The following is a 7190-nucleotide window of genomic DNA, read 5'->3' on the forward strand; positions in this document are numbered from 1 at the left end:
CATACCTCAAGTGAAAAGGTGGGGATATCAAGCTCGGATCGTATCCTCAAGCTCCCAAGTAGCCTCCTCGTCTGAATGATGCTGTCATCCGACTATAACCAGCCGGATAGTCTTGTTCCGCAACTGACGCTTCTTCCGGTCCAAAATCTGTACCGGAATCTCATCATATGAAATGTCAGGCTGAACTGGAACTGGAGTATCAGCCAACACATGCGTCGGGTCGGGCACATATCTCCGCAACATAGATACGTGGAATACATCGTGGATGCCTGACAGGGACGGTGGTAGCGCCAGTCGGTAAGCTACTGCTCCGATCCTCTCCAAGATCTCGAAAGGGCCAATATACCACGGAGCTAGCTTACCTCTGAGGCAAAATCTCTTCATCCCTTTCGTGGGTGAAACTCGCAGAAATACATGGTCTCCTACAGAGAACTCTAATGGTCTGCGTCTCCGATCAGCATAACTATTCTAGCAGTCCTGCGCCTCTGACATCCTCCGTCTGATAGTACGGATCAACTCTGCATCCTGCTGAGCTCTATGAGGTCCCAACAACTGGGCCTCTCCAACCTCATCCCAGAGGACGGGCGTCCTACAAGGTTTACCATACAACGCCTCAAACGGTGACATCTGGATAGCCGAATGAAAGCTGTTGTTGTAAGCAAACTCTACCAACGACAGATGGTCCACCCAACTGCCTCCGAAATCCATAACACATGATCTCAGCAAGTCCTCAAGAGTCTGAATAGTCCGCTCTGACTGTCCATCTGTCCGTGGATGGAAAACTATACTGAATCGGAACTGTGTGCCCAAGGCCTGCTGCAGACTCTGCTAGAAACGAGACGTAAATCGTGGATCTCTATCCAAAATGATACTCAACGGAACACCATGTAGTCTGATAATCTCCCGACAATACATATCTGCCAATCGATCCAGATGATCAGTCCTCCGGATCGCTAAGAAGTGTGCAGATTTGGTTAATCGATCAACGATTACCCAAATCACGTCATGGCCTCGTCGTGTCCTTGGCAATCCTACCACAAAGTCCATGGTAATGTGTTCCCATCTCCACTCAGGAACAAGAACCCGCTGAAACAATCCGGCAGGTATTTAGTGCTCAACCTTTACCTGCTAACAAACAAGCCATCTAGCTACAAATTCCGCGATGTCTTCCTTCATACCGTTCCACCAACAGGAACGTCGCAAATCTTGATACATACGGGTCCCGCCTGGATGGATCACAAATCGAGAGCGGTGAGCCTCCTGAAGTAGCTCCTGTAAGACCGGATGAGACTGAGGTATGCATAATCTGCCTCGGAAGTATACAACACCCTCCTCGTCTCGTGTGAACTCGGTCTGCTGCCCGGAAGTTGTCTGGCTACCAATGAACTGCAAGTGCTGATCACCAGCCTATACCTCTCGGATCCTCGTCCTGATCGACGACTGAACAACCATGGTAACAAGAATACCTTTCTCTGTCCATTCTTACTCCTCAAGGCCTAACCCGGAGAAACCTTGAATCAAGTCTGTGACCACAACTCGGTGGCAAGCTAGAGTCCCTCCGGACTTCCTGCTAAGTGCAACGGCAACAACATCAGCTCTCCTCGGGTGATGGCTAATGGTACAACCATAATCCTTTAGGAACTCCATCCATCTCCTCTGTCGGAGATTAAGTTCCTGCTGAGTGAACAGACATTTGAGATTCTTATGGTCAGTGAGAATCTCAATTGTAACACCGCACCGATAATGCTGCCAAATCTTCAAGTCAAACATATTGGCGTTCAGTCACAAGTCATGTACTAGGTAGTTCTCCTCATACTCCCTCAACTACCGAGAAGTAGGAGACTACCCTGCCGTGCTGCATCAAAACAGCGCTCAACCCTGTAGAGATGCGTCGGTATAGAGCACGAATCCGTCCTCTCCAGAAGGTAAAACCAAAAATCGAAGCAGACACTAGTCTCCGCTTCAGCTCCTGGAAGCTGGTCTTGAAATCCTCAGTCCAAGTAAACTTCACGCCCTTTCTCGTCAGACGTGTCAATGGCATAACAATCTGAGAGAAACCCTCAACGTATCTCCGGAAATATCGAGTCAAACCAAAGGAAGTTGCGAGCCTCTTCTATAGACTCCGTCTACTCCCAACGATAACAACCTCTATCTCCTATGGAAACCACGGTACACTCCTACTGGTGACCGTGTGTCTCAAACATCTCACAGAAGACAACCAAAAATACACACTACTGATCTTCACATATAGACGTTTCCGACAAAACATCTCTAGATCTATGCAAAGATGGTGTACGTGACCCACCTCGGATCAGAAATATATCACCACATCGTCAACAAAGACAATGGAAACCAATCCAAACATCCTAGGGATACCCAAATCATCGAGTCCATGATAATATCTAGGGCACCGCAAGCACTAATGGTAAAACCAAGACACATAATGTCCGTATCACAAACATTCCTAACCATAAGATCGTCAACAATAAATAGATCTGATCACCAACGATATATAATCACCAAAGAATAGATCCTCTAGTGCGAGAGCAATGCTCCATCACACGAAACACCACATATGTGGGAGCAACGCTCTACCACAAGAAATCCTCCATATGTGGGAGCAACGCTCCACCACAAATAATCCGAAATATGTATCTACAATAATTATGGGAGCAATGCTCCGCTACAAGCAATCCGCAATATGTGGGAGCAACGCTCCACCACAAACAATCCGTAACATGTGTGGGAGCAACGCTTCACCACAACCAATACATAAGTGCCCAAGGCACCTAACTATCCAGTTTGAGACTGCACGAAATCTCTCTACCACAAATCACTGTGGTTAGCCTAGGGTATAACAACCTAGTAAGCGAATCAAATCCATAGTCAACTCTATCATCATCCTAGTGGGTCAGTCACCCACTAATAGGAGAAGTAGTTGACAGGGTAATACAAACAATAACATAATGTAGACATCAAGCCTTCTACATTCAACATAGGTAGAATCATCATGATACTACCCACCATACACCTGGCACACTCAACACATGTATGATCGACATAATCCTCCAATTAGTACACACCAACATACTCATAACACAGGTAAAAAATCAGTGTAATACCCTCAACATTACATATCGAACCCGTGTGCATAATCATCGTAGGTATATTCGACAATACACCTCAAACAACACTCACATGACCTATATCCGCCTATGCCAAAAGTATAATCAACATCAACTTCCAATAAAGCATGCTAAACCCAGGTGCACTCACATATCAAACATAAGCAACAATATACCTCAGATACCACACCAAATACATCTGTTCATATCACAACTCAGATTAAATCGATAAGATATCTCAAATAAACCAACCAGACCACTCGGGTATAATCTACTAGAAACCCACAACAATCATAACTGGAAAAGTATGCACCCACTACATGCAATTAGACCGTCCATCAAAACGCTCCTACAACCCGTAATAATCGCCTGTACACACTACATAGATATGCAGAATCAGCATATTTAATCCAATCTACCACACAAATCCTATGTCACCTTCTAAGTTATCCAATTAGGTACATACAGTCTAAAATTAAAGTACCCATGGAATAAGATACATCGATCCTCTATCGACTGACCAAACCGACAATAGTATATGACTAATTCAGTCATTTCCCACGTCAGTATAAGCTAGGTACTCGATGTGCTCAAGATATCCAACTAAGCACGCATAACCCAAGATTCAAACATCTAAAAGTAAAGTAGGTCAATCCCCTACTGATCGGATCAACAAAACTAATCGGTCATCAACTAACTAATCAAGAACAAAAAATTCAGTTTTCTATTGACCGATCTAACCAGAGTACAATAATCATCTACCGACGAAAACTAACTAAAGTATATCGGTATTCTACTGACTAGTCAACATGAATATGAAGGTACTATCTACTACACACTAATAATAACAGAGGCTGGTATGTGCCTCCATCTCCTAACCAATTAGTAGTAACAGAAGCTAATACTACTAATGGTATGATATGAAAAATCAGCAGAGACTATATTCCTTAATCTCTATTAAGGTCGATCAAGATCAGTGGCTATCCCATCACATATAATATGTGCTACAACAACCAGACAGATACTAATAAAGAATGCTAATACAGATGATAAACTGTAATATAGGGCATATACTAACAGAAAGGTAAGATAACAGTATATACCAACATACCTCCTATAGCTTGGAGATGTCCTGCTGCTGCCAGGTCCCAACACCCGAAAAGTCACATCGAGAAGACAAAATCACAAAATCCGAAACATCGGAAATAAGACTCATAAACTGTACTCTGATACCAAATAAATTGGTATCAGATAAATCTCGAAAATCCAGAACACATAGCAAGTATCGTATACCTGCACTGATACCACTAAATTGTCACGCCCCGAGGGAGTCCCTGTCCGAAGAAATTTCGGCAGCACCTCCTCTGTACGGGTGACAATCTGAAACAATTCTACATACAAAATATACATCAGCCACAAGCGGCTGGAATATACACACAACCACGCAGTTTATATCATCAGCCCACTCGGCTGGAACAAAAACCAAAAAACACAGCGGAAAAAGATGACACATACAACCCAAAACGAAAACTGCTAGCCGGCTAGGCTTACACAATAAACAAAGCAACATTTTCAGAAATAAAATCGGAACACAGAACCAAAAACTCACATATCATATACCATGATAAAACAGCAAAAAGACAGCGGCATGTCTTCTGATGTGACGCAGGGACCAGCAAACAGGATGCTCCAAGCGACACCATAAATAACCTGGTACCTGAAAAAGATAGTGTCCACGGGGGTGAGTTCAACAACTCAGCGAATACCAATAGACATGCCTAGTAAGATATATCTAACAGCAATAAACATGGAATACAGCTTCCGAATAATATATAGGAAATATACAAAACTGAAAAGTAACCAAGGAAGCTGTACTCACCAGGAACTCCTATCCTGAACTAAAGGGTCATCAAACTGATACGCAGTATGTCTCCTGTATGCATGTCAAACAAATGCATCCACCAAAATGCAGCATATAAGTGCAGCAAACACAAGCAAATAAATGCAATCAATTCATGTGATGACCGTGCACTCTAACATCACTGCTCCTGAACAATGACCGAGTGGACGGAATGCTGTTGGAGTACTCCTGTCCTCTGACCCCAAATCATAAATGGGGGAGCTCAATGCTCTCATCTCCCGGTACACGATGACGGGGAGGTATCTCTGCCGGCTACCACGCTGAGTCACCTGACCAACGGAGTCAAACAAAGTCCACCGTCTGCCGGCTACCACGCTGCTACACTAAATGCCAGAGGAGCCAAACAGAGCGGAACTGTCTGCCGGCTACCACGCTGAGTCACCAGACCAACGGAGCCAAACAGCAGAACCGCCACACACCTGCCTGATAAACCACTAATCCATGAGTGGTGGTGTGTGCAGTACATGTAACTAGCGATGGGCTCAACCATAGTGGAGCCGACAATCGCACAGCATGCAATCATGATGCATGACACTAAGCATAGCAAAATTGATCAACATAACCATATCCATATATATATAATGAGTACTGTAAAATCGATGGTCACATACCAAGATATAGAGTACACAGGTCAGATAGAATATCAAAAACCTATGTCCTTAACATAATAAGTATGGAATATCCTGATCAGCATAGAAAAATCCATATATACATAATATGGGTACCACAGTATCAGTAGGTCAAATCCACGGATCTAGGATATACAGGTCCTCTATGGTATAACAACCTAGATCCTAAACATATCCCCCTTCCATAGCATATGTACCAACAATATGCACAGATCATAGCCACAAGGTCTAGGTACACGAATCATATATGATATACCAATAGAAATACACAATCCAGGCATGACATAAAAATCTAAGTATCAGATAATTTGGATACACATGCCAGAAACAAAAATCCAGAGCCTAATCCTAACCTCAGTAAAGCATGGTATGTCACTCTAGAAACTAAAATACTCATGGCAACAAATCACGAGATATAAGCACGGATACATCACAGGCGACAAACCTAACATGCTATGGATATCAAACAGTGACATACCAAAGGCAAACATGTTCATTGCTTGTAGTTATAAAATACTATGCATATCCAAATGACAATATCATAAAAGATAAGTCAAGATATACATGCCTCCAATGTAGATCGTGTTGTATGACCTCTAATCAGAGCTCTTGTCTCAAATCAAAACCCTGAAATAAATATACAATCAACACTTAGGTTTATCGTAGATCGGATAATGCAAGCCGAAACCTCAATAAATCCAATCTTATGACCTCACCCTTTTCTTCCAAAACTCATCCAACACCTGATAATCATTTTCTGTTAACATAATCCACCTTAACAATTCCTCAAATAAATGATTACTAATGAATCTAAATCTGTAACTAAACTCTAGTTAAATCCACAACTGGAAATGAAATCAAATCTCCAATCTCAACAGATTAATAAATTCAAAATCAATTAAAGATTATCAACTAGATGTCTAATCGGATTCAGTTCCTTACCCAAACAAACATCCAACTTCCTTCTTCCCAACCTTGCTAGTTGATCCACATCACACAACCCTGCAGAAAAGAACCTTACTGTTGGAATTAAACGAATCAAGAACAAGACCAAGCAATGGAGTTTACGGATCAAACATCAACCCAACTCACCTTGCCGTTACCTTACTTAAACCCCTTACTCTGAAGAGGAGATGGAGCCTAGGTCACAAGAGGGGTCGGTGGCACTTGGCAGAAGCGAAGAGAACGACTACCGGCACTAGTGCAGAGAGGAACAGCACCATCGCTCCAATTCAGAGGCACGAGGAGGAAGGAGGAAAAAGGAGGGAGGCGCGGTCGGTCGACTAGGGCTCACAGACAGCGGCGCTCAGCCTCATATTGTCACCGTAATCTCGGCTCGGGCAGAGAGAAGGGCGGCTGTGAAGACGGCTAGGGCACCGGTGCTAGGCAGAGGGACAAGCTGGGCCGGCAGTGGCTCGAGGAATCCGGTGGTCGGCGCTCGAAGAAGAGAAGGGAGGTCGGCCAATCGAAAGGAGTCAGTGTCGACGCACAAGGGTTTCGGCCGGCCGTTGTCAC

At 43.7% G+C, this 7190-nt stretch overlaps 1 long non-coding RNA gene across 1 annotated transcript; it reads right to left on the reverse strand.

Annotated features, from left to right (window-relative positions):
- Nucleotides 1-6269: 6269 nt before the first annotated feature.
- On the reverse strand, nucleotides 6270-6868 carry LOC122040123. The gene is made up of 3 exons (XR_006128517.1): nucleotides 6768-6868; nucleotides 6618-6677; nucleotides 6270-6302 (listed from the first exon to the last, which is right to left on the reverse strand). It is a non-coding gene; the product is annotated as an uncharacterized LOC122040123 (long non-coding RNA).
- Nucleotides 6869-7190: the final 322 nt, after the last annotated feature.

Source organism: Zingiber officinale, chromosome 2A (assembly GCF_018446385.1).
Source record: "Zingiber officinale cultivar Zhangliang chromosome 2A, Zo_v1.1, whole genome shotgun sequence".
NCBI classification, from domain to species: Eukaryota; Viridiplantae; Streptophyta; class Magnoliopsida; order Zingiberales; family Zingiberaceae; genus Zingiber; species Zingiber officinale.